Raw genomic sequence first — 14,065 nt, 5'->3', positions numbered from 1 at the left:
TGTTGGTTGCTTCCTTCACTGTGCAGAAGCTTTTTATCTTGATGAAGTCCCAATAGTTCATTTTTGCTTTTATTTCCCTTGCTTCCAAAGATGTGTCTAGTAAAATGTTGCTAAGGCCGAGGTCGAAGAGGTTGCTGCCTGTGTTTTCCGCTAAGGTTTTTATGGTTTCCTGTCTCACATTTAGGGTTTTCATCCATTTTGAATTTATTTTCATGTATGGTGTAAGAAAGTGGTCCAGTTTCATTCATTTGCATATTGCTGTCCAGTTCTCCCAGCACCATATTTTGAAAAGATTTTTTCTATTGGATATTCTTTCTTGCATTGTCAAAGATGAGTTGACCATATAGTTGTGGGTCCATTTCTGGTTTTCAATTTGTTCCATAAATCTGTGTGTCTGTTTTTGTACCAGTACCATACTGTTTTGATGACCATAGCTTTGTAATATAGCTTGAAGTCCTGAATTGTGATGCCTCCAGCATTTTTTTTTTTTTTTTTTTTTAGTCAAGATTGCTTTGACTGTTCAGGTCTTTTGTGGTTCCATACAAATTTTAGGATTGTTTGTTCTAGCTCTGTGAAGAATGCTGGTGGTATTTTGATAGGGACTGAGTGAAATACATAGATTGCTTTGAGTAGTATAGACATTTTAAGAAAATTTGTTCTTCCAATCCATGATCCATGAGCATGGGATGTTTTCCCATTTCTTTGTGTTATCTTCAATTTCTTTCATATGTGTTCTATAGTTTTCAGAGTACATCTCTTTTACCTCGTTGGCTAGGTTTATTCCTAGGTATCTTATGGCTTTTGGTGCAATTGTAAATGGGATTAATTCCTTTATTTCTCTTTTTGCTGCTTCATTATTGGTGTATAGAAATGCAACAGATTTCTGTGTGTTGATTTTATATCCCGTGACTTTATCAGTTTTAGCAATTTTCTTAGTGGAGTCTTTCAGGTTTTCTATAGTATCAAGTCGTTTGTGAATAGTGAAAGTCTGAATTCTTCCTTGCCAAATTGGATGCCTTTTATTTTTTTGTCTGATTGGTGAGGTTAGAACTTCCATTACTATGTTAATTAACAATGGTAAGAGTGGACATCCTGTCTTATTCCTGACCTTAGAGTAAAAGACCTGAGTTGTTCCCCACTGAGGATAATATTAGCTGTAAGTCTCTCGCATATGGCCTTTATGATGTTGAGGTATGTTCCATTTATCCCTACTTTGTTGAAGGTTTTTATCAAGAATGAATGCTGTACTTTGTCAAGTGCTTTTTCTGCATCTATTGAGAGGATCATATGGTTCTTATCCTTTCTTTTATTAAGGTGGTGTATCACATTTATTGATTTGTGAATATTGAATCACACTTGCAGCCCAGGAATAAATACCACTTGATTATGGTGAACAATTCTTTGAATGGACTATTGGATTTGATTTGCTAGTATCTTGTTGAGAATTTTTGCATCCATGTTCACTAGGGACATTGGTCTTTTTAGTGGAGTCTTTTTCTGGTTTTAGAATCAAGGTAATGCTGGCCTTGTAGGAGTTTGGAAGTTTTCCCTCAATTTGTTTCATTTTGAAACACTTTGAGAAGAATAGGTATTAACTCTTCATTAAGTGTTTGGTAGAATTCCCTGGGGAAGCCATCTAACCCTGGACTTTTATTTGTTGGGGACATTTCTTATTACTGATTTCTTTGCTGGTTATGGGTCTGTTCCCAATTTTATATTTGTTTCTGTTTCAGTTTTGGTAGTTTGTATGTTTCTAGGAATTTATCCATTTCTTCTAGATTGCCCAATTTTGTTGGCATATATATTTTTTCATAATATTCTCTATACTTGTCTGTGGTGTTGGTTGTGATCTCTCTTCTCTCATTTGTGATTTTATTCATTTGGGTGCTATTTTCTCTTTGATAAGTCTGGCCAGGGGGTTATAAATTTTATTCTTTCAAAGAACCAGTTCCTAGTTTCATTGATCTGTTCTAATGGATTTGTTTTGGTTTCTATATCCTTTATTTCTGCTCTAATCTTTATTTCCCTTCTGCTGCTGGGTTTAGGGTTCGTTTGTTGTTGCTTTTCTAACTTATTCAGATGTCAGGTTAGGTTGTACATGTGAGATTTTTCTTGCTTCCTGAGGTAGGCCTGTATTGCTACATACTTCCCTCTTATGACCACCTTTGCTACATCCCAAAGGTTTTGGACTGTTGTGATTTCATTTTCATTTGCTTCCATGTAGTTTTTATTTCTTCTTTAGTTTTCTGTTTAATCCATTCATACTTCAGTAGGATGTTCTTTAACAACGTACTTGTGGTCTTTCCAAATTTTTTCTTGTGGTTGACCTCAAGTTTCGTAGCACTGTGGTTGGAAAATACGCATGGTATGAAGGAATGACACATATTAAATTAATAATACTGGTGACTCTTCAGAGAGAGGGAGGGAAATCAGACTGGACTGGGATCAAATGATTCCTCAATATAAATTAAATCTGACTAAATGTTAATATTTGTAATTTCTGGATTTTCAGAAATTAATGTTCATTGCATCACTCCTTGTGTGTGTTTGTTTTTTTATTTAAAAGAAATTTTAATGTTTATTATTTTGAGAGAGAGAGAGCAAGTGGGGGAGGAACAGAGAAAGAGGGAGACACAGAATCAGAAGCAGGCTCCAGGCTCCATGCCGGCAGCTCAGAGCGGGGCTCAAACTCACAGACTGCGAGATCATGACCTGAGCTGACGTCGGCCGCTTAACTGACTGAGCCACATAGGCACCCATTGTGTGTGTGTGTGTGTGTGTGTGTGTGTGTGTGTGTGTTTTAAGGCAGATAATAAAGAGGTATGAAAGAGGAACAGTAAAAAGAGTGGAAGTGGTTGATATATATGCTGCCCAATACACTGTGAGATATGCCACAAAAATAAGATCTTGACAGAAATGAAGATCAGGCATCATAGACTCACATACATATGGTGCTAGTGCTCAGAATCTCAGCATGTTAACCTCAACGCTTGGTAGTTTTTTCAGATTATTTAAAATATATCTTAAGCATCTGTTTCACTTGTTCTTTATTATATGAAAGACATTAAGATAGACACAAAACATTTGGACAATAGTCCCAGAGGAGAAAGGGTAACTAATGGCATAAAAATTCCCTCAGGACAAAGCAAGCAAACATTTTCTTGTCTGGACGGATAAAAGGGACCTTGAAGTAAAACCCTGAATGCAGCCCTAGTAACAGCAGACAAGCCTAGATTTGCCTAACTATGGTAAGGGGTCAATCTCGTTGCCAAGGGTAGCCAGCCGTAATGTAAATGAGTGAAGTGGGCCAGGCTTTAGTACACATACATACAGGTAACTGACAGTCTCAGTGTAGGGGAAACCCCAGGGATTTGATAGAGGCTGTGCTGAGCTGGAGAATAAATATTCCTTCTGAACGATCTGCTCCAGTTGATAATTTTATTTAAGAAAGTGATCTTAGGGTTGCTGTGCTTCTGGTTTCTCAAGGAAAGATAAGAATTCTGGTAGTTATAAGAAATCTGACTTTTTGTATGCTGGAAACAAATTTAGATTTATAGCATTGTGCTGGCCAACACCATGAAATAAACGGACCCTGGCTTTGGGTTACCATGGCCTGCAAGCCAACAGTAGGAGAGCAACTGAGTCAGCAAAGATGGTTTGCTTTATGATGATGTTTCTGGAAGCCTTAATCAGCATCCCAGCACCAAAGCGTCTCCTGTTAACGCAACCGACTATCAGATGATCCAGAAAGCCTCCTACCCATAGGTCTATTTTATCGTGTAGGCATTTGTTTAGCATACTGAGTGCTTTGTGCCTGCTCTACTCATAACACCATTCCTTCAACCGTTTGATCTCTGCAACGTCTTGTATTGTATTGAAAGGGACATACACAAAACTCAATCCTGAATATTATGTTTACAATCTTTTTCACACACCTGATGGTTTTAATTCATGGCACTAAAATCTAATGTTATAAAAATGTTGTTGGGTTGGAGTCTAACAGTTTAAAATTAACCACTTTCTGGATGACATCCTAAATAAGAATAAAGCTGGCAAAATCTTATTGTAAATCTCCTCACATGAGGACACTTCCCAGGTTATAGTCACAGAAATGGACTCCACAGGGAAAAAGCAGCTACGCCAGGGACAGCACTTACAAGTGAGCACAAAGTGCCAAGAGAAAGAGCTTTTTAACATTTTTGTTGATATGGCTATATGTCTTCAGGACTGAGTTTGTACCATGGCACCCACATCTCAGGATTGAAGAAAGCTCCCCACCAAGACTGTGATTCCTGTAAACCAGAAAAGCATCCTGATCTCAGGTCTTCACAGCTAAACCAAATATCTCTAAGATCATTAAGACAAAGCCTTTCTCCTCGTGTTCATTTAATTTCTCTATATTATCCTTATTGTCAACAACCTGCCTCTCCCCATACATATGTCTCTTATGACAGGTTTTACATTGGATTAATAGTAAATAAATGAAATGAGCCCATTTCAAATGTTTATTTTTTGTATGAAATCTAACCAAATAAAAATTTTTCAAGTAAGCACATTACAATATCCTAATTCTGTAAGTAAAACAAAGATGGGAGAACAACACAGAGGAAAAATAAATTATAGAAGCAAATAAATAAATTGGCAGTTTATTGCCAATTATTACCAAGCATAATTGGCATTCTAATCCTCTGGATCTCCCAAACTGAAATTACCGTAATAGTTAAAATAGAAAAAAAATCATGTAGCTACTTCAAGGAAATAATCGTTAATGAATACAGTCCTTAGTTAGAAAAGCAAATGAGTCACAGTGAGTACTGCAGTCTTAACTCTGTGATTGTACATAGCAGTCTAAGCAGGGTTGAGCTGGCATGTGAATTTCCCCTTAGTTGCAACATGAACTAGAAACTTAAGGTTTCACTGTTGAATAACTGGATCAGCGTACGGTTGTGTGTGTTTAATGAATCAATGACTTACCTTTGTTTCAATGCCACATAATTAAGAGACTGATTTGTCATATATGATGTTTTTATTACCTTTATTATTTATAGCTTCTAGTTGCTTTTGAGGATGAAAGGTATGTGAAAGTCTAAGACTAATGACAGAAAAAACGAGGTGCCACCTTCCCGTGAAAGCATCACAAGAGGCAGTATCTGACACCTGACAACTTTATGGCGTATACAAACAATAAAGGTTTTAAAAAATGATGTCACTATATATTTTGTGAGTTAGAATGATTTCAGAGAGCTGATTCGCTAAAATTACAGTTGAATAGGTTTTATTGCTGTTGTATCTGGTGGAAGAACCAGTAAAAAAAAAAAAAAAAATCAATCATTCCAAACAATTTACTGGACAAAAAAATTCTGACTGGATATTAGGTTAAGTGTACTTTGATACTTGTCCAGATTAATGTTTTACTTTTTGTTAGTAGTATTCTATTTGGGCAAAAAATGCATTAAAAGATCATGCATCTTAATATGAAGTGAATATTTCAAAATACAAAAAATAAATGAAGAACACAGGTTGATATGTTCTAACATGTATTCTCTATTTTCTTTTTAGTTTTTTGTAAAAAAAAAATATGTTCATATGTCTATCTCTTTCATATATTTACAAATCCTGAATAACTCCTGGTGGATTTTTTTTTTCCATTTATGCATTCAGATTAAGGTGCACTATTTGGTTACTAAATTGTTTTTATGTGTAAAACTCAAATATTTGTAATTTGTTTCTAAGTTTTCAATTTCAGTGATTCATTACATAGTTAGTTGACTAACTTACCTAGAAGGACCAACTATTGACTTTTCAGTGCTTATTTTTCTTAAGATTCTCTATTATCTCCAAGGGAATTGTACACAGCACAGCTTCTTTTTGGAGTGATGTATGTGTTCTTTTGTAGTTAAACTTTCACTCACTTCTTAATACAACTGAAGACAGAGCTCATTAATCATACCCCAAAGCACAGTACTATGATTATACCTCTGTAGTTTCAAGGTAGTAAGTAGGATCTCTTCTTTTGTGTCCAAAGAGGTTTACTCAACTGGTCATTACACAACTATATCCATTAACTTGCTTTACGTTAACTATTGCTCTGTATTTCAAAATCAGAAATTAATTCTATCACAGTTATATACTCATTAGAAGAATGCATAGACACACAATTGCTAAAACATTCAGTAGCTTAAAAACTTCTAGAAAGACGGTTTATTTTTGAGGTATTTAAAAATGATTTCATTTACCAATATTTTAATCACTTTTTTCTTCAGTTTAATATTTAACTTTGAGAAACCTGAAGTATTTCAATTATGCCTAACTAATCTATCTTCAAGTGTATGGGTGCATGTCTGTATGTACACACATTGAGACCATTATAGAAAAATTATTAATTATAATTATTCAAAAGTTTTATTCTAGAAGTAAACATATCTGCTGTACTAGGCTCATGTCTGTAGTCTCCCTCCAGTCTGACTCCATCCTGTCTCCCATTTCTGCTTAAACTACTCCCCTCCCACAGTATAAGCCCTTCTGATGATCAGACATGTGCCCACAGCCTTGCATCCTCCTCTGCACCACACATTGTTCCTGCCCTGTCTCCAAAATACTTCCACTATGCCAAAATTTTGACTCCTTACTTAATAAAACCCCAGATATTTTTCGTCATTTAAGAATTTTCTGTCTCCTGCTTCATGTTACCATGCAGGTGTCTCCCTTCCAATCAAAGTCAATTCATCCTCATCCACTGAATCAAATACCCTTCATTCTTTCCTGTGATATACAGACAAAAAATGTGTATGTATATGTATACATTATGTATATATGTATATATATTATGTATATATATGTATCTGCGCGCACACACACACCCCTCTGGTTCCTGGCACAAAGCTTGTAAACCCTTGTAATTTACTTTGTGAAAGGAGCCCTAGAAGCATCTCTTGCTCAAATTTTTGTCCTTGACCTATCCACGACTCCCAAAACTCTTATAAATTCCTAAGTGAGAACAAGAGTACTAGGAGAATCTTTTGTTCTGTTAAATTGACTCTGGTTGGGTTCCTGAATGGCTCCTTGATGGGGGCTAGTCACCTGAAAGCCAAGACAAGGTTAGAAGCTCCACCCCTCATTCTCCAGAGAGGGGAGAGGGCTAGAAATGGAGTTAATAACTAATCATGCCTACTGGAGGAAGCCTCCATAAAATCCTGATAGTGTAGGGTTTGGGGAGCTTCCAGGTTGGTGAACACATCCACATGGGGAGGGTGACACAATCCATCTGTACAGGGTCAGAAGCTCTTATGTTTGTCTCTTCATCTGGCTGTTCATCTGCATCCTTTGTCATATCCTTTTTTTTTTCTTAAAGTTTATTTTTGAGAGAGAGAAAAACAGCATGAGCATGTAAAGGCCAGAGATAGAGGGAGACACAGAATCCGAAGCAGGCTCCAGGCTCTGAGCTGTCAGCACACAGCCCAACGCAGAGCTCGAACTCATGAATGCAAGGTCATGGCCTGAGCCAAAGTCAGATGCTTAACCTACTGAGTCACACAGGCACCCTAATCATATCCTTTAATAAACTGATACATAGTGTTTCCCTAAGTTCTAGTCTGTGTAGCAAATTAGTCAAACCCAAGGAGGAGGTCATTGGAACCTCTGATCTTTAGCCAGTTGGTCAGAAGTACAGGTGATAAACTGGGCTTGCAACTAGCTTCTGAAGTGGGGATTGGGGGCAGGGCAGTCTTGTGAGGCTGAGCCCTTAACCTGTGGGATCTGACACTATGTCCAGTTAGGTAGTGTCAGAATTGAGTTGAATTGAAAGACACCCAGCTGTTGTCACAGAATTCTTGCTGGGGGGAAAAAAGTCTCCATATATTTGGTGACTGGAAGTTGTCCAAAGTGAAGTGTTCTATGTGAATATTAAGACACTTACCCGGGAAGCACTTAGAGTAGTGAGTAATTGGGTCTTTCCCTACAGATGAAGGAAAGAACTAGTTTTTCCTATATACTATTTTTCTCCCTGCTCTCTTCTTTTACTTCCCATTCTTGACCTTATCATTTTTTACATGCTTTAGTAAGACCTATCCAAAATACAAACAATTGGAGTCCCTTCCCCTGCTATCTCTGTTTCCATGTACACCAAATATTGACTCCTCATGTATCACTAATTTTTCATCTTCCATTAACCCTTCAGCTCATTTCAACTAGGGTCGAAAGATTTAGCAAGCAAAGTAAAAAGTACGAGTTAAATATACAAATAATGTTTAGTAAAGTATGTTTTGAATACTGCATGCATTTTATCTGGCAATCCTAATTTCCCATACCTCTTCCACCAGGAGCCAAAACTGCACTCGTGATACCTTTGTTGCTTATCCAACTTCCTTAGAAACAAAGAAAGCCCCCTTACTCATCTGGAACAGAGAGTGTTAGGTAATTAACACTTTGTGGGAATAGCTATCCTCAATGACAGATTCCAGTTCTCGTGCCCCTTCCACAGGTTAATTTTAAATGTGTGATTTTCTTAATTTCCAAGAATTGCACCAGGGGATTAAGCTCTAGAGTGGTAGCTGGTTTAAACAATGCACCTTGTACTGGCTACATTCTCTTCCCTGTATCCTTTCCATGCTGTTCTGCCAGTGTTCCTAGCTCTTCCCAAATAAACTACTTGTACTTAAATCTTTGACTCAGTCAATTTCTGGAAGAAACCAGAGAAAGGCTCAAGTCTGTTCCTATTTCACTTTTCAGTCTATCTTCTGCTCTTGATGATCTCTTCACTTCCACGGCTTTACTAACTTTGTACAGATAAATTAGTATTTTCCAAAAATTTCCAAACATTTTCCACAATTTTACCTCCAGCTCATTCTTTCTAACTTTCAGGTTTATAAAACATATTTGACATCCATCTGGATTACTCTTGAACATCTCAAAATTAACATGTTCAATTTTTCCCCTTTCCTTATTTATGTTCTTCCTTTAATCTCCCCTCTTTCCATAAATAGCTTTCCTACCTACCTAGTTTTTCCTGGGGCGGGGGGAGGGTGTTTGTTTGTTTGTTTGTTTTGCAGTAGGTTAAGAAGAGGCATTCTTAACAGTTTCCATTCTCTCACCTATATAGCTCATCTGTAACCAAGCCTCAGAGACTACCTCCAAAGTATATTTGTAATAGGTCCACTGTTCCCTCATGATTACTGTTACCTTAGCCCTGCCACCATATTCTCTTACATTGGAATTCTGCAAATTTCTGCAGCTAGTCTTTACTCTATTTTTGACCTCTTCCAATCCATTATCCACAGAATAGACAAGTGATACTGTAAAAATATAAATTAAGTTTTGCATTACTCTGCGTGTAAGACTTCACTGGCTTCCTATTATCTTTTAAATGGAGTTCAACTCCTTAACTTGAACTGTAAGGCCAAACCTGGATGATCTCCAACCCAAATATGGCCACTCTTGGGGGGCCATTATCACTCTGACACACCAGTTTTCTTTAAGTTAGTTGACTTTAATGCTATTTGAATTTCATGCTATTCCTGAACGGTAATGTTCTGTTTCATCAACTCAGTCTTCTCTAATTTAACTAGTTTTTTTTCCTCGAAATTGTACCACAACGTGTAATTATATATTTTTACAATTAGTTATTAAATGTCTTTCTTCCCTATCAGAATGTAACCTCCATGAAGATAAAGGCCATGCCTATTTTGTTCCATACTGCCAACATAATGTCCCGGTACACAACTGTGTGTCTGTTTTGTGGTACAACTCAACAATTGATTGAATACACTGAAAGGTTCAGAAAATACATGTGATAAACTGTACATATTCAAGCGTTTTAACCCATTTACTCTTTCCAACTATATAGAATCTAAGGGAAGCCACAACATCTAACCTTATTGAGCTTCCATTAGCTTACTTCCCTTTTGATTTTCATAACCTAAGCATCATTATAACCATTTTAAAGACCAAGAAAATGAATCTCAGAGATGCTGAAAAAGATTCTGGCTCATACAAATCTAATAAGGATTATAACTGTCAGAGCTGGAATTAAAATATATGGCCTCAAAATCTTTTGCCAGTAATACTCTAAAAGTTTCATTGAATGATATCTTATGTCAACTTGGTACTAGAACTGATCTCAGAATTTTTTTTTATTACTTTTTTTGGATCTCAGAGATTTTAGAATCTATTAAATCTAAATAAATTTTGGTAAGTAAACAACAACTTTATAAAATATTATTCTCAGCAACTTTCCTATGTTTTTCATAATGAAAACTTCCAGGAATAAGATGTTATTGCTCATCTGTTAAAATATGTAATAATCGTAGACTGACACTACCTTCTCAGCAGATATTTATAGCAACATAGAAAACAACCCTGTATCAGGAGAGACAAAATTATCACAACGCCTATGGTCCCTAAACCCAGGTAGCATGCAATTTTTGTCCACACTTAGTAGTGTGGGGCATTTGGCAAGTTACTTATTCTCTCTTTACATTTGTTAAATCTCCCATAACATGTGGATGATAATAGTATTCACCTCATGAGGGTAATTGTGAGAAATATATAAATTTATGCGTGTAGAATGCTTAAGACAGTTCTTGGCACATAATAAGTGCACAATAAATATTAACATTAATTATCTACCTCTGAAAATAACGCTGTTAATAGTTTTTCACCTGTTAATTTAATTAGCCATTATTAGTCACCAACATACTAGATTTTTAAAATCTATTTTAAAGGCAGATAGAATGAAGAAGAAATTTCAGATGTTGACAGTTGCCATGAATAAAATGAAACAGGCAAACAAATTTGCTTTCCATTAATTCTATATTAACTTTAATTGAAGTAAACTCCATATCTAAAATTTGATTTGGGCCTTTCAGTCTAACAGAGGAATATGCTAATGTTGGTATTTACCATTAGACTATTCTTTTAATTTTTAGTTTGCTCATTATTCTCAGTTATCTCCTAATTTTCACTTAATGTTAAAAAGAACATATACTTTGTTCTAACTGCAAAAACCATTGGAATTTTAATCCAAGTTGATAATCACACCCACCTGCATTTTGTTCTGAATGTCTTTAAGACAAAATAAAACCCATTTGGTCTGGTTAAATGTATTTAAAAATTCAAATAACTCAAATGTTTTGTGTTTCAATTAAACCATCTAGACCACTTGTTGTCTGAGGGAGTAGGCTGCAGTGACCAGATGCTTTATCCTTGGGTACACATATCCTTTGCGCCATCCTCTTGTCTGTCCTAAGGGGAGGAGGAGGAAGAGAGAGTGCATTTACATAGTATCAGAAACAAACTTTAATTTGACTGCACAGAGAGTTTATCTTGAATACTTAATTATTTATTCCCATACCGAAATCGTTCTTATCAGACAGAATGTGTTAGTAAGTAACCCATAGGAGGGAAATAAAATTTGCCTTAGAAAAATTTTCTTATGACTTCTCTTGTTCTCTTCTTGCATCCAACATGCAATTGGAAAGCAATTGATCTGAGCTGTGCATTCCCTCATTGCACAAAATAGGCACTAAACGTGTCTAAAGAGCCGCTTCATGTTTCTTCAAAATGTTTCTTCAAACAAGCAATAGGACCATGCATGCTTACACACTTCAGATAAAATTAGAGATGAACAAATGTTTTTAAAACCTGAAGATACAGACCATATAGGCTGAGATTCTATTAAAAACTGAAACCATAATTGGCCTGGGGGGGAAGACTGGAGTGCGTTCGTAGTGAGCAAAAATGACTTCTGAAAGAAAAAAGGGTCATTCATCTCTAGGAAAATTTAATTAAATTAAAAAGGAAGGCATCGAGAATTAAAATTTTACAACACATGTATTAGGAAAATCCTTCTGAAAAAACATATGAAAAATTTCTTTACATTTCATATGTCAGGGAATAACTCATTTTCCCATTCTGATTTGATAACATTTGGACGGAGTCAAAAGAAAATATAAAGTGTTCATTCGAAGTGTGAAGAGGTCATAAACTTAAACCATAAAATATTTGGAGATTTTGCTCTATGAGTCCTGGCTGCATAGTTCAGTTATGACATAATTAATCTCCTCTTAAAGAATGAAAACAATATGTATTTTAAGAAATTCTCATCTATCCAGTGGGGAGTCCTACTGTCGTGACTTTCCATTTCCTCAACCGTTCTTGTCCGTAGATTCAGGGATGTGGAAACAAATGACTTACTAAATCTTATTCTAAAGTGAAAAGAAGCATTGCCTCCTCCTGTTGGAAGCGAATGATCTCCCAGTGCGCTCCCTTCCACTCTGGTTTACATACTCAGGGACTTTGCTCTAGCTAATAATCCTTTTCTCTGCATTGTCTAAAACCGTTTTGTCACTAGTGGTTTCTTCTGCTTGCTTATAAATGTGCTCAAATTTTTTGTCATAACTATTAAAAAAGTTCTCTTTTGATATGTCTCTTCCTAGATAAACATAAAGCTTAAATGCCTGCCAGTCTTCTGAGGCCACTTCTAAGTATTGCTATTCAGCTTTCTCCCCTTCCTTATTTCCCAAATCTCTCTTTCACTGGGTACAATCTGGTAACATGTTTCCAAGTCACTAAAGTTGCTTTGCTAAGATCATTAACAATTCTAATTGCTGACTACAAAAACCAGATTTTAGTGAATATGCTGACCCCTGCCCAGCTAAAATGCTAAGAAGATGTTCAAGTTGTTTTCAACAAACAAATCAACCACCCATTTTGAAGCTGGCTTGTAAGCGACATGACATCAATCAATCCTTCTGTTTTTTCCTATAATGCATTTTGTGTTATGACAGTAAGTGAGTACAGAAAAAGAAGAGTCTAATGTGATTTTCATTGTTCCTTCCTTGACCAATTAAAGTATGCGATTACTTTACCTTGCTGTACTTTATATTCATAGCATCATTTACATTATTAAACACTTAATACCATGTTAAACACCAACTATCATATGATGTAAGCATTTAAAACAGTAAAATAAGTAGGTCAGCAGGAAATCAACACATTAAAGGAACTGGTAACAGCCTTTAAAAGATGAATGTCTCATAGTCTTTAAAGTCTGTTTAATTTTTCCTTCATCAATTCCTATTCTTATAACATCTTCATTAATGATTAATTAAAAATTACTTCAAGAAAAAATGGGCATGAAGAGAAAATCTGAAAGGCTGTATAGTGTATAAATTGTTTTATCCCTTAAATACAAAATTTAATTTCATTCTAGTCCCATGAATATGGAAAAATGTTTCATGTAAATAAGAGTAAACTACCAGATACAGCAAGGATCTATTAATATCACCCAAAGAGAACTAAAATTTTGAAAAAAAAAGTTTACTTAATTATGATATATATATACACACACACACACATATGCATATTCCATGCAAATTTAGAAAGTCAGATAGATTTAACCAATCAAAACAGAAGATGTTTGGCTCTAAGACATGTCTCTGGTTCATAGCTTCAGTGTGATCTATTTTAAGACAAAACTGCTATATGCTGTTATTTATTTCCAGGTGCAATAAAATCCATTTAATTTGAAGACTAATTAAAGTAGAGAAACCTAATGACAAGGAGTAAACTAATGCTCTACCAATCAAACTAGGGACTGACACAGACTGCCAAAAACAACAGAGAACACTCAGTAAGGGAAAATGTCAGCATTGATATTAAACATTTATACATAGTTTGTTACTGTCGTAAGTCATGAAATTAAAGGACGTAACTTAACATTTGACCCTAAGCCATATTAATTAAGCCTACAGTTGATATTTTCCTCTAAAACAGTTAACTTATTAAATTGTGTCAGTAAAAATGACCACTTAATAATTCTTTTGTACTTGTTTTACGTATATGTTTCAGAGCACATGAATAACCATACAAAAAATTAGGGATAAATTAGAAAAGTTATTTATGCCCTTTCTGCTCATCTATGATTAATTTCCAATGAAATACTTTGATAGAAGCTGTGGTACTATCAACTTTTTAAGATTAATTTAAAATTTTTGTTTATTTTTGTCCCAGAGATAAATGAGATAATGAAGGTTTGACTTCTACTTGGACAAATGTGACACATTATGCT

The sequence above is a fragment of the Panthera tigris genome, chromosome B2 (genome assembly GCF_018350195.1).
Source record: "Panthera tigris isolate Pti1 chromosome B2, P.tigris_Pti1_mat1.1, whole genome shotgun sequence".
Taxonomy (NCBI): Eukaryota; Metazoa; Chordata; class Mammalia; order Carnivora; family Felidae; genus Panthera; species Panthera tigris.
The sequence above is the reverse complement of the archived record's forward strand: the minus strand, read 5'-3'. Positions refer to the sequence as shown.